This window comes from Aedes aegypti, chromosome 3 (assembly GCF_002204515.2).
Source record: "Aedes aegypti strain LVP_AGWG chromosome 3, AaegL5.0 Primary Assembly, whole genome shotgun sequence".
Lineage (NCBI taxonomy): Eukaryota > Metazoa > Arthropoda > Insecta > Diptera > Culicidae > Aedes > Aedes aegypti.
Genome location: NC_035109.1, coordinates 42,121,765 through 42,144,057, shown reverse-complemented (window position 1 = coordinate 42,144,057; position 22,293 = coordinate 42,121,765). Strand labels below are relative to the sequence as shown.

Sequence of the window (22,293 nt, the reverse complement as noted above, 5' to 3'; positions counted from 1 at the left end):
CATTCAAAGTTTGTTGAACAGATACCTAAATGTAACATTCCTACAGCTGTTAGGACGAAAGCATGTGTTATTATATTTTACTTATTTGAAAATAAACAAAAAACTTGATTGGTTGGAACATCATAGAACACTCTTATTCTTATGCCGACACTTACAGTGGCGAACCATCCAAAGTTTGTTGAATAAAGTGAACTTTTCGCAAGTCTACACTTGTAGTGTCGAACCTTTCAAAGTATTTTTTTTAATTTCAAAAATAAAGGTAAAAAGGGGTGTTCTGAAAATAAAAAAAAATGTGAAACATAAATAATTCATGAATCAGAGTTTGTGTCGACACTCACAGTGACGAACAATTCATAGTTTGTTGAAAATTCATATTTACGTTTCTTATATTTATATTTACCACAATTGTAACGATTAAATGTGCAGTCATACATATTTTATAGATTAGAAATAGTAGCATGAAACGAGCTCACCAATTGATCCGTTATCCTTCACTGTGCAGCCACAATCCACTCTCAGCCTCACTCGTTTGCTCGGCTATATAGAAGCACTCAGAAAAAAAAAAGAAAAGGCGCGCGACCCGAAAAGGAAAAAAAAACTTAGCATTCTTGACGCACTGCCCAGCAGCAAGCGTCAAGGTCAAAGGGTCAAAAAGAACTAACCGATCACGCCACTTTTTCACTTACTAGACCGACGCGCGACATGTTTGATCCTGCCCTCGTCGCTGGACCCCGTAGGAGCAAGCGTCAAGGTCGAAAGATCAGACAGAACTCTGAATTTTCACAATTTCTCTATATACCTCAAACTTTGAAAATTCATATCTCCTGAACTATGCATCGTAGAACAAAAGTTTTTTAGTGAAATCGAAAGCAATCTATTAAAAATATAAAAAGAAAATAATTTCTCGGAAAATTTTCCACCATGGAGAAAATTGTCGGAAAAATAGCGAAAAAACTATCGTCTGTATCATGAAAAATTTGCAAAAAAATATTTTTTATTTCATCAATCCATACTCTAACTTTCGTCCATAGACACCAAAGTGGTATCTTTTACCGTTTAGGCGACAGAACCGAAAAACCGATGACCACCCGCACGCTTCCCATAGGAAAATGTTTTCTATTGTGGGCCTCATAACCGTGCGCTAACGGCGGCAGTAATTTACACGCATTGTAAGTGTAACACAGTAAACCATCCTTTCCTTTCCAGTCAGAAGAAGCTTTTCGTCAATCGGACCACTCTCCATTGGTCAGTTGGGTGTTTTGTGTGCCCTTCATCAGCAACGTTATTTAGTATTAAAGCAAACAGTCTCTATGAAAGCCGCACGGGAAGTTCTTGTTACAATCAATCATAATGGTAACGTTTGAAGGATCAAATCTCAAGATTCACCTTCTTTGAAAACTTATGAATATATTGTTAATATGTTGTTTCGGCCAGGACGTCTTTCCTACGTTGTGTCTTTTACGATATAACGGATGGCAAATCAAGCGAACGGCTTCACTTTAACAGATTGCCTACTCGGTGGAGAAACGAAAAAAAAACTACATTCTTACAAATTCAATGGGTGCGCCTTATATAGGCGAACGATACGGCCAGAAAAAAAACATACAATAATTATTCATTACGCGCGTACGCTTCTCAATCCTTTTCGCTTGGCAACTATATGATAGATTCTTTGTCGAGCTACCGTGCGAGACAGTCGACAGTTCTCGTTGTTCCCGGTTCTCTCTCGGTTTTTTTCCCAATCGTGGTTTTTTTTTTCGAGGTGCAAAGTTATTTTCTGTGCAGTGAGAAGCCTAAGTTCAGATTGGAAGCGGTATTCTTTTGGCCAATCAAGTTTTGGTGCTGAATCAGCCACGCGAGACGACGTGGTTTTCGTCATCCGTGCATCATTTACTGCGGCTCACCACGCCACGTGTTTGACCTAGTGAGTGATCGTGCATCGTAATCGACGCCTGTAGTGGTTCGATACCAGCAGCGCGTACCGCGTGGACGGCGGCTGTTCCCCGCGCCGTGCGCTCGTATCGTTGGTCGACGTCAGTGGTTGTTTGTTGGCAGAGAGAAAGGCAGAGAGCAACAACAATACATTCAACATAGTAGCGCTCATCGCATCGACGACGCCTGCGTAGAGAGTAAAAAGATAAGTAACCTTCGTTGTTCCTCCCTCCTCCGTCTCAATTGATTAGATTTTTTGCAGTTTTTTTTTCTTCTCCCTTTCCCTTGTGTGTGCTTGTTTTTTTTTTCTCTTTTACAATTTGGTTCAATTATCATTCCTGCGATTAGTGTTAGTTAAATTTATTTGTGTACCCTTTGCGGTGTTGAGCTACCGCAATGGGCGAAAGTAACGATGGCGGGGGTACATCGTATCCCCTCACAGAGTCGTTGCTGTTGGATCCGAATGTGTTGAGCCAACAGAACACAAACTATGCGCCTAATACTTGTGTGCCTCCTCAATCTGGTGCATCTCAAATGAACACCAGTAATGTACCATCTCCAACGTGCCCCCGCCTCAAGGCCTACCCGCCCGACTCTAGCGGGCCGTATGTTGTTTTTTTCCGACCCAAAGGCAAACGGTTGAATACTAGTCAGATCAGTAAGGATCTGACTAAGCGGTTTTCTACCGTTGTCTCCATTGACACAGTAGGTACCGGTAAGCTTCGCGTCACCGTCCGTGACCGTAAACAGGCCAATGAGATTGTGGCCTATGAGCTCTTTACACGAGAGTACCATGTTTATCTGCCAAGCCATCGGGTCGAGATCGCGGGAGTTGTCACCGAAGGAAGTATGACCTGCGAAGAGTTGATGCAGGGTTGTGGTCGTTTCAAAAACCCTTCTCTTCCGGCAGTCCCAATACTGGAGTGCAAGCAATTACACTCGGTGTCTCTGGTGGGAGAGAAGAAGGTGTATTCTAATTCAGACTCCTTCTGTGTGACCTTCTCCGGATCTGCTTTGCCGGATTTCGTCGTAATCGGCAAACTTCGACTACCTGTTCGGTTGTACGTACCGAAGGTAATGAATTGCACCAATTGTAAGCAGCTGGGCCACACTGCCCAGTATTGCTGCAATAAACCCCGCTGTGCTTCTTGCGGGGAGAGACATGTGGATGGTGCCTGCAGTGCGCCTCCAAAATGCGTTTATTGCAATGAAGGGCCTCCACATGCTCTCGAAAACTGCCCGACGTACGTACGCCGGCAGCAACATCAGCGACGGTCTTTAGTGCAGCGCTCTCGGCGAAGCTTCGCTGAGATACTAAAAAAGGCTGCTCCGTCTGCTGATTCTCGGAACATCTACTCTTCTCTGCCTCTTGATGATCAGGGCTCTGACTCTGAGGTTGGTGAAGGGGTTCCCTTCGTTTTTAAGGGTACAACGAGGAAGCGTGTGAGGCTCCAGAGACCCACAAAAAAGCCTCGTAATCTGTCTAGCAGTGACCACCCACCAACCATGAAAAATTCTAAGCCTGCCGAGAAAGTCTCCAAGTATTCACCTCCTGGATACAAACTCCAAGAGGAAAGAGACTTTCCGTCGCTACCGGGCACATCAAAAATCCCAGATGTCCCAACTTTTCAGACTTCTCAGCCAGAAAGCCCACATATGGAGCATCAGGAGCAATCTCAGGGTGCTGCAATGTTCACGCTCTCTGGCATCGTGGATATCATCCTCAATTTCTTCAATGCTTCCGACCTAGTGAAGAACATTGTTAACGGTCTTCTTCCTTGTGTGACTCCTCTTTTGAAGCAACTTGCTTCAACAATGCCCCTCCTTGCAACGATCATATCTTTTGATGGATAATTTATCCACCGAGGTCGAAGATGTGATTTCTGTTCTACACTGGAACTGTCGTAGTATTATGCCTAAATTAGATAGTTTTAAATTTTTAGTTAGTAATTTGCAGTGCGATGTTTTTGCGTTGTCAGAAACATGGCTAACACCTGATGCGACCCTTCCTTTCCATGATTTTAATATTATTCGCCTGGATCGTCCCGACTCGTATGGAGGGGTGCTTTTAGGGATCAAAAAGCATCACTCGTTCTACCGAGTCGATCTGCCACCGATGACAGGCATTGAAGTCGTTGCATGTCAGGTGACTATCCGAGGCAAAAGCCTCAGTGTCGCCTCCATATATCTTCCGCCGAGAACTGCGATCTCTCGCAGAGATCTTTCTCACATCTGCTCAGTTATGCCTGAGCCACGGTTGCTCATGGGGGACTTCAACTCCCACGGAACAGGCTGGGGGGAACTGTATGACGACCACCGATCAACGTTGATATATGACCTTTGTGACGACTTCAATATGACAATTCTAAACACTGGGGAAGTTACGCGAGTTGCACCTCCAGCGCAAGATGGAAGTTCAAGGGATAGCCGTTTAGACCTCTCCATATGTTCGAGCTCACTATCACTGGATTGTTCATGGAGGGTAATCCAGGATCCCCATGGTAGTGATCACTTGCCGATCGTAGTGTCAATTACTAATGGAACACATCAGCCTTCATCCATTGATCTTGCATACGACCTCACGAAACACATTGACTGGGGAAAGTACGCTGAAACAATCATTGATGGAGAACATGCGGTACAAGTTCTTCCTCCGTTGGAAGAGTATCGATTTTTATCCGAGTTGATTCTCAACAGCGCGCTTCAAGCACAACGTCGTCCTGTGCTAGGTCCGTCGATTCGTAAAAAACCTCCCAATCCGTGGTGGGATGACGAATGTACGGAACTCTATCGCGAGAAATCCGCCGCGTTTAAAATTTTCCGGAAACGTGGTACAATTCACAACTATGAGCACTATTCTTCCCTTGAACGTAAGTTTAAAAACTTGGTCAAAGCGAAGAAAAGTGGTTATTGGCGCCATTTCGTGGAAGGATTATCACGCGAGACCTCGTTAAGAACGCTTTGGACCGTCGGAAAAAGAATGCGTAACGCGTCGTCGATTAATGAAGATCGAGAGAGCAGTCCGCGGTGGATTATCGATTTCGCCAAGAAAGTTTGTCCGGATTCAGTTCCAGTAGATCGCGTTCGTCGAGCCCCTCCAGATGATAGGGATGTCATGGATAGACCGTTTTCGATGGTTGAATTCTCACTTGCCCTCCTTTCATGTAATAATTCCGCTCCAGGAATGGATCGAATAAAGTTCAATTTGCTTAAGAACCTCCCTGACGTCGCGAAGAGGCGCTTATTGAACTTGTTTAATCAGTTTCTGGAGTGTAACATTATTCCGGATGATTGGAGGCAGGTGAGGGTGATAGCTATCCAAAAACCTGGGAAACCAGCGTCGGATCATAATTCGTACCGTCCAATCGCAATGTTGTCATGTCTTCGCAAGTTGTTAGAGAAGATGATTCTCTTTCGACTGGATAAATGGGTTGAATCGAGTGGCTTGCTGTCAGATACGCAGTTTGGTTTTCGCAGAGGCAAAGGAACGAACGACTGTCTTGCGCTACTTTCTTCAGAAATTCAGCTTGCCTTTGCTCAAAAAGAGCAGATGGGTTCAGTATTTTTGGATATTAAGGGTGCTTTTGACTCAGTTTGTGTTGATGTCCTTTCAGACAAACTCCACGCAAGTGGCCTTTCATCAATTTTGAATAATTTTTTGTACAATTTGTTGTCAGAGAAGCATATGAGTTTTGCTCATGGCGACTTGACAGTTTCACGAATAAGCTACATGGGTCTCCCCCAGGGCTCATGTCTGAGTCCCCTGCTTTATAATTTTTACGTGAGGGACATCGATGGTTGTCTCATGGAAAATTGTTCGTTAAGACAGCTTGCAGACGACTGTGTTGTTTCTGTCACAGGACCAACCGCAGCCGAGCTGCAAGGACCTTTACAAGATACTCTAGACAATTTGTCTACTTGGGCCTTAAAGCTGGGTATCGAATTCTCTCCGGAGAAAACTGAGATGGTTGTCTTTTCTAAAAAACACAAACCTGCTAAGTTTCCACTTACACTCATGGGTAAGACAATCTCTCATAGCATGTCTTCTAAATATCTCGGGGTCTGGTTCGACTCCAAATGCACCTGGGGGAAGCACATTGTGTATCTGACACAGAAATGCCAAAAAAGAATCAACTTCATGCGAACTATAACCGGAACATGGTGGGGAGCCCATCCGGAAGATCTGATCAAGCTGTACCAAACAACCATCTTGTCGGTCTTAGAGTACGGTAGCTTTTGCTTTCAATCCGCGGCGAAAACACATATGCTGAAGATACAGCGGATTCAGTACCGCTGTCTTCGCATCGCGCTAGGCTGCATGAACTCGACTCACACAATGAGTTTAGAGGTACTTGCAGGAGTACAGCCCCTGACAGATCGTTTCGCGGAGTTAACACTCAGGTTCCTCATCCGTTGTGAGGTTCTCAATCCATTGGTTATTGAAAACTACGAAAAGCTGCTTGAACATAACCCTCAAACTCGTTTCATGAGTGTGTACTACTGGTACATGACGCTGGAGGTCAGTCCATCTTCGGTTAATACCACTCGAGGTGACTTCCCTGACTTCGACCGTTCCTCTGTAGTTTTCGATCTGTCCATGAAGCAAGAGATCCATGGAATACCAGATCATTTACGTTCAAAGTTTATCCCTCCCATGTTTGCAAGTAAATTCGGGCATGTCAGCGAGGACCGACAGTTCTTCACTGATGGATCAAAAATGGACGATATCACTGGTTTCGGTGTTTACAACATTTCCCATAGCGCCTCCTTCATGCTTCAAAAGCCATGTTCTGTATATGTTGCTGAACTAGCAGCTATACATTACACCTTAGAGTACATCAGTTCTCTTCCACCCGAGCATTTCTTCATTTTTACCGACAGTCTAAGTTCTCTGGAGGCTGTCCGGTCAATGAAACCGGTAAAGCACTCAGCGTACTTCCTGAATGGAATACGCCAAGCATTGAGTGCTTTGTCAAATCGCTCATACACTATTACCCTGGCTTGGGTCCCTTCTCATTGCTCCATTCCGGGCAATGAGAAAGCGGACTCTCTGGCTAAGGTGGGCGCAATAGAAGGTGATGTTTACGAGCGTCAAATCACCTTTGATGAATTTTTTGCATTGGCCCGTCAGGAGACCTTGATCAGCTGGCAACAGAAATGGAGAGACGGAGAAATGGGTAGATGGCTGCACTCCATATTTCCACAGGTGTCGAAAAATCCATGGTTTAAGGGATTGGACATGAGTCGTGATTTCATTCGTGTTATGTGTCGGCTTATGTCCAATCACTATTCGTTAAACGCGCATACCTACCGTATTGGGCTCTCGGAAAGCAATCTCTGTGTTTGCGGCGAGGCTTACCAGGATATTGAACATGTCGTATGGAGATGCGATGAGCACCGTGGCATTAGATCTGAACTGACTGAAACACTCCGGGTCCGAGGAAAACAACAGAAACCTGTTAGGGAAGTGTTGGCGAGCCTTGATTTAGAATACATGAATGCGATCTATATGTTTTTGAAACGTATTGATGTCAGAGTTTGATTGTCGTTCGTCCCCTGTCTATCGTTTTCCCGTTCAAATTGTCCTCGTCTTGTCGCTGTCTCCCCCGTTTAATACGTTTTTTAGTTTCGTTACAGTTCTGGACAACCTGTCCCATCGAACCTTATCAAGCTAGTAGCCTAAGTAGTTTAAGTATCACTATAAAAGTACAACAGAAACCCTAAGAAATCCTTTCCTTTCCTATTGTTCAAATGTAATCCCTAACCTCGAATCAACCGCGAGTACTTCGGTTACCCAAACTAACATAGTTTTAAAGTAATTACAAAATATAATATGTAAAAAAAATAAATGTAAAAGATTGAATGATTTCGGCTCTGTTATGCCCTATGGCGCCCGAGCCTACCAAATAAACGAGATAAGTAAAAAAAAAAAAAAAAAAACTATATGATACTGAGGGTTAAGCATGGGAAACACTCACTCAGTTATTGTGTTTCCCTCACTCGCTTCCACGCACAGTCGGGAGCGAGAAAGCCGTTTATTTAACCAAGCCGAACGTTTCAATTTCTAGTGCCCTTTCTGCTTCTTCGGCGAGCACTAAGCGATACAAAAAAACGGCCTCTGATCAGTCGAATGCAATACCAAAATTCGGACAAAGGACAAACATTTGAACAGGGCCCAAGAGGTCTTGAGCCTTTTTTCAGAAACGTTGCTGTTGAGCCCTTTTTAGCCCGCCCACGCAAACTAAACCCACTATCAGAAAGATTGGTGTTAGCTCTTCCTGATAGTGGTATTGGTGAGCGTGATCGAGTTGAATTTGGTTCAACAGCGGCTTGCAAAGCCAATGTTTACATTCTGATTCCGTTCGAATGGCATTCAGGTTTGAGTGCTAATGAGCGTTCACTGACTGGCAGTCCACACCACGGAATGATTCTATGAGTAGGAATCCTCTCAATCAGTTCAATGCATTCGGCGAATGGATGCTAAGTGCATTAACTAGTGCCTCGCAGATACAAGTGTATTGGTATTCACTTCTCTTCGCGTTCCTTCCGATTGTCGCTTTTACACAATCGGTTTCGACGCTTTCATGCTACACTCCGCCTAGGACGGTTCAGCTATCACTGAATGTTCGATAGCAGCAGATTTTTTGCTATTTTTCATCGGTGGCGTTCGGATGAGTGAGTGAATTTTCCCATGCTTGCTGAGGGTCAGTTCCTATTACCTATATTATTAAATGTTAGGATCGTTTTCTATCAAAGACTGTTGGTCTCAATAGTAAAGGCCACGAATAAAGGACATACAAAACACCCAACAGACCAAAATAGAGTGGTCCGATTGACGAAAAGCTTCTTCTGACTGGAAAGGAAAGGATGGTTTACTGCGTTACACTTACAATGCGTGTAAATTACTGCCGCCGTTAGCGCACGGTTATGAGGCCCACAATAGAACACATTTTTCTATGGGAAGCGTGCGGGTGGTCATCGGTTTTTCGGTTCTGTCGCCTAAACGGTAAAAGATACCACTTTGGTGTCTATGGACGAAAGTTAGAGCATAGATTGATGAAACAAAAAATATTTTTTTGCAAATTTTTCATGATACAGACAATAGTTTTTTCGCTATTTTTCCGACAATTTTCTCCATGGTGAAAAATTTTCCGAGAAATGATTTTCTTTTTATATTTTTAATAGATTGCTGAGAAAATTTCCTTTCGATATCACTAAAAAACTTTTATCTACGGTGCATAGTTCAGGAGATATGAATTTTCAAAGTTTGAGGTATATAGAGAAATTGTGAAAATTCATCTAAAGTTTTCCGGGAAAATAGGCCACTATAATTTTTTTGAATTTAACTTTTGGTCATGTATCCACCAGCTTTACCTCTGGTGAAAGTTTCATGCAAATCGGAGAACCTTCGGCCCAAATTGTCCGATAATAAAAAAAATCCCCTTACGTCAATCCATTAATCTGCTCTCAAGTCAACTCGTGACATACAAAAAATAAGGCGAAAAACTTGTTCCACTGCTTGGCTTTAGGGCATTACCCACAATTCCATTAGAATGGATATTTTCATTTTTATTTACAGTGATACCTCTATGAGTCGATGTTCCATGACTCGATATCGACTCATGGAACCATACTAAAAACCAAATTTCATGGTTACTATGATGGTCCCTAGAAGCAGCTTCCCAAAGAATTGCTGTTCCATGACTCGATATTTCCATGAGTCGATGGTCCCTTCAATATCGACTCATGGAGGTTTCACTGTATAAACTAGTGGTCCTGGCAAACTTCGTTTTGCCATCAAGTAGGCTGTTGAAAACCGCTATGAATCGTCCCATACACAATGACAGTTCCATTGACTCTCGTTTTTTCGACTTTTCCGGTGAATATCCTAGAACTATAATACACACAAACACGTCGGAACCCTTGACGAACAAAATGGAGAAATAATCATACAAATCCGTTGACCCGTTCGTAAGCCATTTCATGACATACAAACACCACTCCATTTTTATTTATATAGATAGGTAATATTTTATTTGGAATATTACTCAGGATAGTTAAACTTCAAAGTAATAAATAACATTCTTGAGAATTTTACAAATTGCTTGGAAAAATGTCCAATGTGAAAATATCTTCATATTTTCCACGTGGTTTCCTCGCTTATTCACTTGAGACATCACCCACGTTTGAGAGAGAAAAATCCATCGTAGGCGAACGAATCAAACTTAAGCAAAATCCCTCCCCCCTAACAGGTCGTCATCGATTTCGGTCGCATATGTGCGGGTGCGGCAAGCCAAACGTTGAAGCCAAGACAAAGTTTTTTCCGCAAAGTCATGGCTTGCAGCCGGTGATCCGAATCCTTCTTTTGCTTCATAGCCGCTTCGAGGCACCCAGCATGAGCATGAGTATTCAAGTAGGTATATACCTACCTACTGAAGAAAGCTATAATTTTTCTGCGGAAAGATTTACGTGGAAGACATTATATCAGCGAGGAGGAAAATTTACTCTCCGAGATACCTGTGGAAGAAGCATTTGGGAAGATAGATGAGATTTTGATTTTTTTTTCGGATGACATCTGTGAAAGGCGGTTGCAAGATTTTCAAGGATTTTAAATGAAAATTCCACTTGCTATGAGGGCATTGAGGGATAAGCTTATTTAAATATCATGTTTTTTTCCGACACATACAAGTTGTAAGTAAGATATCCAGGCATGTTTGAGGTTATGGCTTTCAGTCTTAAGGCCGCACGGGACGTCACCCTATCACCCTATCCATTTCAAGAAGCAAATCCCAAGAACCACTCCATATATCGATGCAAAAATGTATCACCATGATTCTATATATGTAGTGCTCAACCCGATAAATTTTCAGCTTCATCGGTTCACTAAAACTCGAGATTTGCTTCCACAAAGTTTTGATGATTATTGTTAGAGTGAGACGAAAGATAGGGAAAATAACACGGTCTCCCGTGTCCCCTTAAATAAAACTCGCAGCACAATACATGTGTCCGAAACGTCGGATGTAAGCAAAAATCCGTTTTTGAGTTTTATTTTAGACTGAAAGCCATAACCTCAAACATCAACATAACAGTCGTACCACCAAGAAAGATATCCAGGCAGATATCAGAACTGATTATTTATGTTAACTTCCAATTATTTACAACCAAGCCAACCAATCAAAATCTTCATCACACCGAAGAACCATCGGTTGTCAAAAATCAAACCATCTCAGTTCAGCGGCTTTTCCCGGAACGAAACCTTGTGGCATAATCCCTTCGCAGGAATCGATTCGGTGCGACTTGTAGATACCCTAGAGCAAACAAGGAGCAAAGACATTGTCCCAATTCCAAGCTCCTAAAGCGAAAGCGTGCGGGTGGGTAACCCGAGCAGAAACGAATAACTCATACCTATTTATGAATACCACATTTTGGTACTGTATCTTTATTAGGTAATGTTCAAAAATTAACAATACCTCATTGAGATATTGGGGAGCCTTTGAAGACTTAGAGGTAAAATGTCACTTGTATACAAATATTCATGAACAAATTGTCAGTTTGGTTTTTGTGGTATATGAATTATATTTTATTCAAAGTATTTTTTCTCAAAAGCAGAGCTCTTTCCAACCTTATTCAGGCGCTAGGTATTGAAAGCTATCTGGTATGCAATACCTTAGTTTCGTTTTCTGCAGAAACCTCCTTCTGCTCGGGGAAACAATACGATTAAAGACTCGTTTGCAGACCTAGTTGAGATGCCAGTAGAGCTCTGACTGTGCCATCTAACCCATGGCCTCTTCCATATCGGGAATGTGAGTGGAGGTGCTTCACAGCAATCTCGACGGAATCGAATGATGATGGTAATGTTTTCCTGTTCGCTTTTGTCGATCATCATCAGCTAGCACACACAGACACACATGTGAGCTATGCTATTGTGTCTGAAGTAGTAAGCCAATGCTCACAAGCTATGTGCGTTGTTGGATAGGGGAAAGTGGGTTCAAATGTCATAAACAGAGTTGCTCCTTGTACTCCATGGGAACACAAACCAATATTGGCGAGCTCGCCTTGAGCGAAAAGCAACCTAAAAAATGATAAATAATAACACAAACCGATGCCAACATGAAAAAAATAATATCTCTGGCAATGATGAATCACACAAATTTTCTTGCGCTTACGCTCGATCAAAGCAAGCAGAAAAACATATCCTATCTGTATCGCTCCATGATCAGCTATGTTTCGCAAGCTGTGACAAGCTTGACAAATAACAGCAGCGAATGAGAGCCCCAAAGAGAGAGTGAGAGAGGTATAGGGATAGGTATTTTATTAAACTGATATGATATACAATTCCCGAATATCCAATAGCAATAGTGTCGCCCAGGTTTTGAGCTTGAGCTAAGGACGATAAAAAATCGTAAAATAACTCCGTTTTCCCCAAGTTCACGGTACCTAAGGCTCTTTTGCCTTATTAATGTATTTTAAATCGCATTCCCCTGTGTGCTGACATACCACAGTGTCTCGTAAATGGGGTTTTCCAAGCTCTGGGTGTTCATGGAGGTTTGAGATGGGTTCTGGCAAACGGAAATCGAGGCTCGTTGCGTGGATTGAGTTGTGAAAGCGGGTCTGAGGGATTGATAAAGTGGAAAATATGTATAAATAATGAGAAAATGAATCGATAACAAGTCGCTCCGGGTTCATTCTTTAGCATAGGTAGACTTGATGCAGTGCGTTTGGTGCATTTGACCTTGTTACTTCTGCTATATCCTTTAATCCATTGAAGTGAAATTAATTAATTGACTGAACCTTAAGTATCATACAAGAATGAAAATCTCAACGCACAACCTAATATATGTCATTTTATAGGATTCCCCCAGTATTTCCGTAACATTCAACACGAACAACAATATTTTTTGCACGAAAGATGAATTTGCAAGAACGATTTCTATTAAGATTACATGAATTAGTCGAGCAAACACTGTCAAACACTGTCCACTTTGTTATACTAGTTCTTTTTCTTTTTGGCGTTATGTCCCACCTGGGACAGAGCCTGCTTCTCATTCTGAGTGTTCTTATGAGCACTTCCACAGTTATTAACTGAGAGCTTTCTTTGCCAAAATTGCCATTTTCGCATTCGTATATCGTGTGGCAGGTACGATGATTCTCTATGGACTCTGAAATCGAGTTAAAAAAAATACAATAATCAATAAGTTTATTGCTTTTGGACACTTGGTCCGCTCTGTATGCACATAGTTTGTTACAATTTCTAATCACCTATCCAAATATGGTAAATGGCCAGAAATCAAAATTAAATGCAATGACTTATTTGATAATTATGAATTTCTATTGATAGATGAGAAGAAAAATCATTGGGTGTCGAAAAATCTGTCCAATTACTTGAAATGTCTTGCATTTCTTTGCCTTCTTTAGCGCGCTGATTGTGTTTGCTATTATGGTAGAACTTGGCCCATTCTGACTGCATACCTTTATCGATTTTTATTGATCATCCAAAATAAATATGTTTCATTTCGCTCGCACTTCACAACATTTATCAAATCTGATCAAAGTGCAATGAAGCTATGGAAATTTTGCATCTCTTGACAGAATTATCCGATTTTCCCAAGTTTTGTACTCGGTCCACTCTGACTTAACGCCGACCAATTATTCCGGAGGCTTTCCCTAACTTTTTCCTCGTACTATTACGTCGCATCCCTAGTCGAGTGCGACTGTGCAAATCTTACGTCAGTCCGTTCATCCATTCTCTAGCCATTTCGTGACATACAAACACCTCTCCCTTTTAATTTATATAGATAAATATTTTGCTTATTTTAAGGTACTAACTATATTTTAGACAACATTCAACTTTTTCCATAGGGTTATATGACACGAACTTTTACCCCATCATGGGCCAAAAAAGGTTTATAATAAATGTTTAAAAACTATTAAATTGTTGAGCCACCGGTCATCGATATCGATTGGGGGTCTTCGGGGAGTTGTAAGATTCTTTTATTCCATCCATATGATTTGAAAAAGGACACGAAACTTCACATCGTCTATTTATATTCTGCATACGACACGTTTGTAGTAATGTATTTCCAAGAAATAATGTTTAATCACATTTAGTTTCACGTATTACACTATTTTCAGGTCACAATTGATTTATATTCTAGAATTAACGTCTATCGGATTGTGGTCCATCATTGACGTTTTATGTTAGCTACAGAGTATTTAATGAATAGTCTTTTTTATCTATGTTTATTAACGAGATTTTTAGCCTTGAGCTAGTTCATCTCGGGGCCAACGGCTTTACTTCCCTTCCGAAGTAAGTCGTCACTATAACTTTTTCTATCAGTGACTATCACGGGGATGGGATTCGATCCCAGGACCTCGGCGTGAGAGGCGTATGTTTTAACTACTACACCAGGTCCGTCCCCCTTCTTCTTCTTTTTGGCGTTACGTCCCCACTGGGACAGAGCCTGCTTCTCAGCTTAGTGTTCTTATGAGCACTTCCACAGTTATTAACTGAGAGCTTACTATGCCAATGACCATTTTTGCATGTGTATATCGTGTGGCAGGTACGAAGATACTCTATGCCCTAGGAAGTCGAGAAAATTTCCGACCCGAAAAGATCCTCGACCGGTGGGATTCGAACCCACGACCCTCAGCTTGGTCCCGTCCCCCTCTTGACTTTAAATTCCTAAAACTGGCAATTGATGATGTCATAACATACACAACTTCCTATTAATCATTCTTTTTTTGCGTTCCAAGAAGAGAGCATTGAACCTTGTCCCAAAACAGTGATGGGAATGTTCGCATCATGAAGCACCTCACGAGAGTAAACCAACGCAAAACAAGCGGAGTGATGGACTCGCGAGAATACACCAAAAGAAATAGCAAAAAGTTGGCGAACATTTACTCGCGAGTAACCGAGCAAGGTATGATTTATTAGGGTTTTGTCGAATAAATCAATTGTATATTCATCAAATCGACAGTAAACTACCAGTTTGTAGTCAATAACCAGACACCTCGGAGGGCAAAAAGCTTTTTCTCCAAATTCGCATTTGATTCTGAACGCGATCACGAATCACCTTAGCTTCATTTACTCGCGAGCACGACATATGCGAGTAAATCAGCACTCTGAATCTCACGAGCCGTTTGTTTTGTTTTTGTTCCGGTTCAGCCACTTTCCATCACTGTCCCAAATTGAAAATTGTGAGATTACTACATTTTATATTGGCGTAACTAAATAAAAATGGGTGGGGCTGCTCCCGAACGTTAACTTTGAAGCATCTTTACAAAAGGATTGACTATGCCCTTGTATATATAATAGCAGAAGCTTTAATTTTTCAGTAAGAACGAAAAATACAATTTTCACGTAAGAAGCCATAACTTCTCCAAATTTCAATTGATTTCCATAACTTGTGAAGTGGTAGTCACTCACTTGAATAGTATTTGCACCACTCTGACATTCAAAACATTTGTTTTGAATTGAACAAGAAATTTGAAAAGGAAGCTTTTATCTTACTCCATATTTTGCTTCATTCATTCTATTCTCTGCCAGCCTAAATCTCTCCTCAAATAATCTAGAGCGTTCACCTAAAGAATTAATCAGACGTTCATGCTGATTTTTTTTCAAAAGCGAGTGAATCGATCAACTTTTAAGCTTGAATGGCTGTTTGGTTCTCTAGATTTGTGGCGTTGAAGCTTCCAGATGTACAATCAGTGACAAAAGTCAGCAACCGAAAGAGTTTTTTTTTTTCATTTAATTTAAAAAAGGTTAGTTGTGGATAATTGGTTTGTTTGACAACTACCGTAATTTCGGGTGAAATTGATCACTTTTCAGGGTTTTTCTTGTCTGATTTCTAAAATGTTGGCAATGCCAAACAACTGAATGCAGAAAAACAAGTACGAAGGTGAGCCTTATTGGCTCAAGTACCGGAATTTTCTAACAAAAGTAATTTTAGTGCTAAAAAATATCTCTAAAATAATAAATCGGGTTATGTCATTTCGGGGTGAAATTGATCACTTATCAATGCGATTATTGTTAGTATTCAAAACAACTCTACACAATAAATATGAGCTCCCGGAATCCGAATATGCTTGCTTAATTTCTAACAATACAATATTTATAGAAATAATTAATAATTAAATTTCAATAATTACGCAGAAAACGCTTAAATGTATGCAATTTCCTAAGGAATTTCCTGATGTCTAACAGAAATTTAATTATTTCAACCAAATGAGCGAATTGGTACGAGTTTTGGTTATGAAATCTGATTAAGGGATATATCTTAAGCATCCTCACAAACTTTCAGGATTATACCATGTTCAAATCCTTGTCTAGAACTAGAAGTTTATAGATGCTAGTCAATACTGCACCATACATGATTTTGAAATTTTTCATTATTTACATTGAGGTTACATTGATATTTGTGCTGCATTAGGAAAAAATAAAATCGAGTGACACGGTGATCAATTTCACCCTACTGATCAATTTCACCCGAATTTTCGGTACTTTCAGCTTACCGTTTTTGAATTAAATTTAAAAATCTCTCGATTACTTGCTTTTGTCTATAAACAATCTTCTGGAACTCTTCGAAATGACTGAAATGTAATGCATTCACTACATACAAAACTTCAGTTTAATTTTAGTTCGTAGATAGCGTTTATTTCAACGTTATAGAGCAGTACTTTTCAACAGAACATTGTTTGTTGGATTCACATTGTAATCATCGAACAGTGAGCAATTGGTGTGGGGTTGGTAGAAGGTATTTTTTCTAGAGAGTTGGTCTCTGCTCACGTCGAGGAACTCTGATCAAATCCCATCCCCAAGATAGTCATTTATGACGAAAAGTTATAGTGACGACTCCCTTCGGTTCTCAGTTTGCACTTTATTGAAATTTAAGTATTTTTTCTGTGTCTCTATTTTTAATGGAAGGTGTTTAAGATCTCTATTGTAATCAAAATGGTCTCCTAAGAATCTTATTTCCCTATTCTGATTGCTGTGAATCCTGATGAAAAATTAGACAGGTTTTTCAAGAATTTCTTCTCACTTGTCTCAAAGAAAAACTTCAAAAAATCTTCAAGTTATTTGTCCAGAGATTTCATTCTTTCAGGGACTCATACAGGAATCTCTCTAAAAATTCTTCTAGATATTCCTCCACCAATTATCCCAGCATTTCTACCAGCGATGTTATAAAGGCTACTACGATATACTAAAGATATCGATGGCAGAATCACCGGATAAAATCCTGGAGGACTGAAGACTTCTTTAAGAAACATCTAAACGAATCTTTGGAAAAAATCCGGATGAATTCTCTTGTAGTTTCTTTGGTTATCCTTTATCCTTGAACACATCCAGGTTATCTTCCGGAGGTATCCGAAACATATTTATTGAAGGCATTCCTTAAGAAAATTCTTGAAGGAATTCCACGAGAAATACTCACTTTATGATCTTCTGAAGAAATCTTCGGAAAAATCTCTTAATCTTTGGGATAATACTTAAATCCTCACGACATTCCTAGAGGAAATCATGCAAAAAATCATACAGTAATACATACAAGCAGTTAAACTGCAATAATGTCACGAGGAAATAAAAAAGAGAAATGTTTGGCGTGATTCTATGGTGAAGAATCAAAATCTTATCTTCCGGTTCCTATTAGGTTACGTATTGTTTTTCTGTTTCCTGTTCGGTTCCTGTCTGATGTCTTTTGGTCTCTCTTTTCAAGTAGAAGTAAAAAAAAAAACTTTAGATTCAAGGCACTTACACACTACCAGCCCTGCAGTGTGATCGATTGAGTAATTTTCAAAATATATATTTAAATAATCAAGTTCCATTACTAGATCTGCAGATATATGAATTGCATTCGTATACCTAGTCCTAAAATTTGTTGAGAAAGCTTTCGTTACAGTTGGAATAGTCCCGTTAGACAATCGTTAGGAATTCAAGAAAAAAAAAAAGATGGGACTCTACTTGTTTATTCAAATCGTTTTTCTTAATTTTCTCGTTTCTCGTGAAGTCGTGCTTAGAGGAATTCCTTCGAAATTTGCTCCAGAAAATCCTTCGGCTGATAAATAATGGAATTGAAACAAAATTATCCTAAAAATTCTTACAGCATTTTCTAGAAACATTGTTTCTAAAAATTTGTATTGTTCTCTTTAATTATTACCCTGCAGTTTAGGATTGGATGCAAATTAGGATTGAAGTTTTTATTGAAACTTTTCAGTCGTTTTCCAGATTATCCCACGAATTACTCCATCAAATTTTCCATGTGTTATTCCACAAAATCTATCCAGGATTCTTCCACGAATTACATACTAATTTCAACCGGGTAGATTTAGTGTATTAGTCAATGTGAGTAAATTCTCCATTGATTCTTCAATTTAAAAATCCATTTCGGGTTTAAAATAACAAAATGCTACGGAAACTATTCCTCTAATTTCTCCAAGAGTTCCACTCGAAATATTCCAAGAATTTTCTTTAGTAAATAAATCGGGAAATTATGCAGGATTTCGTTTGTTAAATATTCCAATATTTATTTTGAAAGATCCAGAGATTTTTTAATTTTTTTTCTTTTGTATGAATTTATTATGTATTTCATCAATGATATCTTTGTGATTTCGTTTAGGAACATATACTTATGGATGGGTTTCATCACTGAGTTTAAAAAAAAAGAATGTTCTTGGGTTTTTTACTCATTATTCACTTATTCACTGTGCTTCAAGAAGAACCTTCTTCACTTAAATCAAAACTAGAACTGACTGGCTGTTCCCTGACTATGAACTTCCTAGGTCCTAACTAACTGACATGGAAACTGCTACCTCAGCTGGTCCGGGTGTGCCTTGTCGATGTGTTGGCCGTTGGCTTCCGTTGCTGGGCGATCAACTGCTGACTTTTCAGTTTGTTCCTGGCTGATGCAATCAAGCGTGTGCTGGAATAAGGGCGTAAGTCGCATGATCGATTTCTCTTCATCGATCCTCTCTTCTGTGAATAAACGTGACAAGATGCGGATTTATCAGCATTTTTTCGATTCAGGACGCTAGGCAGCGATGCAATCTTGCGTCCTGAGGTGAAAAAATGCTGACAAACCCGCATCTTGTCACCTTTATTCACAGAAGAGAGGATCGACGAAGAGAATTCGATCATGCGACTTACGCCCTTATTCCAGCACACGCTTATTATAATTATTATTCGCGGTAGTTGAATTTGCGGAACATGCGCTTCTTCTTACCTCGCTTGGCTTCGGTCGTGTCATGTTTGTCATGCTGTATTTTACGAAATGTGTCTACGAAACTTTTTCGATGCAGAAAACAACGAATGATTTCGTAGATTAAACGATCAGTTTCGTAATACTGAACAATTCTCGATTACTTTTTCAAGTGAACGTAGGTAACTTTCACACGGTTTGGAGACAAAAAATTGTTAGGAATTAAAAAAAAAAACATTATTCTATTGACTCGATTCGGCAAAATGCTTGGTATTACTAACCGCACGGCTACTTCCACAATAGATGAACACAAGTTTCATTATTTTCAATGACAATTAATAATGTTTGTTGAAATCCCGAAATCCCTAGCTACGCCACTGGATACAAATCCCAACAACATGGGGAAATTTTATCAAAATCAAACGAATGACTACGAAGTTAGTGCAAGTTTGAAAACTGATTTTCGCTCCTAGTACTGTAAAATAACCTGTGTTATTGATAAACAAAGTACATCATTAAATGGCCACTTGAATTTGGTTTTTCATCTTTAAATGAAAAACAATCCACGTTGGCAACTTTCGAATACTGAGGTATGATTATTGTAATTAATAAAATGAAACCAACCCATTCACAGAAGCCATGAATGTTTAAATTAAATAAAAACAAAATGTTTCATGGCACTCTTCACTTAACAATGGCGTGCCAATAAGAGTGTAGTACCGAAGCACTCGATATGACGTCCAATCGAACCGATTCATGTGTGCAAACACTAACCGATTGATTGGTGTGGAAACAGTGTTGCTTCGATCCACCGACCAACCATGCTACCGCACAGTAGTGGTAGAATCACAGACAAACAGACGTAACTCTGAGAAGAATTTAGCTGAAAACTTAATCGATTGGTCACTAGCTGGTGGTGACCAATCGATTAGGTTTTCAGCTTAAACGGATGTCCAGATCCGTGCTCTTGAAAATTTGAACTTTGGCTTCGATTCATCTTCACCTTAAGACCACAAAATAGCAATGTTTTTAATTTACCCTCGGCTAGTTTTCAAGTTTGATGTTAGTAAGACGTGCTACATTCATTCGTGATGATAAAAATCATATCATATGTCAGAAATGGGGCCCAGATAGCCGTAGCGGTAAACGCGCAGCTATTCAGCAAGACCAAGCTGAGGGTTGTGGGTTCGAATCCCACCGGTCGAGGATCTTTTCGGGTTGGAAATTTTCTCGACTTCCCAGGGCATAGAGTATCTTCGTACCTGCCACACGATATACACATGCAAAAATGGTCATTGGCATAGTAAGCTCTCAGTTAATAACTGTGGAAGTGCTCATAAGAACACTAAGCTGAGAAGCAGGCTCTGTCCCAGTGGGGACGTAACGCCAGAAAGAAGAAGAAGATGTCAGAAAAGCGAGATAGAAAATTGGGTCAAAAACATGGCTGGTAAAAAGGTATCGGGGCGAAATGAACACTTGCATGAAATTTAGTGATTCCAATATATTTAAGGGGACACGGGAGACCGTGTTATTTTCCCTATCTTTCGTCTCACTCTAACAATAATCATCAAAATTTTGTGAAAGCAAATCTCGAGTTTTAGTGAACCGATGAAGCTGAAAATTTATCGGGTTGTGCACTACATATATAGAATCATAGTGATACATTTTCGCATCGATATATGGAGTGGTTCTTGGGATTTGCTTCTTGAAATGGATAGGGTGATTATGATGACGTCCCGTGCGGCCTTAATGACTGTCAATCGTTTCGATATGTAAAAGGGCTCTCCCTCAATCATTATAGCTAAAAAGAACCTTTCTGGGTTCGTTACTTTGCTCAAAAAATAGATTCCTCCATGGCCTTGCTTATGTGCCAATTGGAAACTGAGAAAAACTTTGAGTCAAATTTTGAAGAACAATTGAAGCAAAAAATAAACTTTTATACCGTCAAACATTTCAAATGCATAACATATTTCATGCAGTGTATAAACTTTTGATGAAGTATGCATATTCTCAGATGTTGAGGGGGTGTCCGTTTCGACCCGTTTGTTCATTACGCCCCTAATCCCCCTATGTGCAACAAGACCTGTAGAAAGCGCTAGTGTGAAACGTCAAACACGAAGGAAAACGATTTGAGCGCCCCTGGTTGTGAAAATATCAAACATGGGGAAATTGAAATCTTTTAAAGCCAGTGTTACGTCTCCTTCTCTGTGGTAGAAGTATCGCCATGTGTGAACACTTTCAGGATTGAATCTGACATTGTGTGACATTGATTACAGACGGTCGTCGGTTTGAGTGCTGCTGGCTGTCGATTGATTGGCGAGTCAATGAATTGGGACGATCGGTTCACCAGCCAGCCAGCCAGCCAGCGTGGCTAAGAGAGATGGCGCTCTCCATTTGGTCGACAATGGAATAGGGCGTTGTTGCCGTTGGCAGGAGAAGTGCTTCAACCGCTTCAACATACACTATGCAGACACAGTGTTGCGCTCAAGAGGGTTTCACCGATTTCGAACGCTTTCGAACCGCGCGGATGTGTACAATATCGGTTGAAGTGTGGTTCCGTGATTGACGGAGAGCATTGTGTTTCAATCGAAAAGTGTGTTCTGAATAACGCTTTCAAGAGGGAGAAACGTTGGTAAACTATTGATAAACTACGGTGGTCCTAGATGCTATAAGGAGGAACTGAACATAAACTCAATTCGAACCAATCGAAACCTGTATGTACGTATGAGTATGATGATATTGAGTAAAGTGTAAAACTTTTGTAGGGTAAGTGTTTCCTTAGTTGTGGGTGTTCCTATAGTTGCGGTAGTTGCGTTTCGCTGCGTTCTCACTTATTTTATTGCATTAGCCACAGAAACGACACTGTCAATCGACGTATTGGCTTGTTGATACACGGAATAGTTGAAAAGAGCGTCCAAATTGCTTGAAAACTGATGAAAAATCACTATATTTTCTAAAACTGTTCTTGCTTGTACCAATAGTTGCGGTAAAGTGTTCCTATAGTGGAGGATCCCATAAGATAACAACGGATACCGCAACTATAGGAACACAAATTAAAAATATACCGCAACTAAAGGAACAGTGTACTAATAGTGGAGGTATTATTTTTCACTGACATGCCGTGGATTACTACGATGAAATCATTTTCTAATTAAGTCAATGGTCGTTA

General features: G+C 40.3%; 1 protein-coding gene across 2 annotated transcripts in view; it reads left to right on the top strand.

Moving 5' to 3' along the window:
• LOC110678020 (latrophilin-like protein LAT-2) overlaps nucleotides 1-22,293 on the top strand; it is a 378,663-nt gene that overhangs the window by 17,432 nt on the left and 338,938 nt on the right. The gene's annotated exons all lie outside the window — the stretch shown is intronic.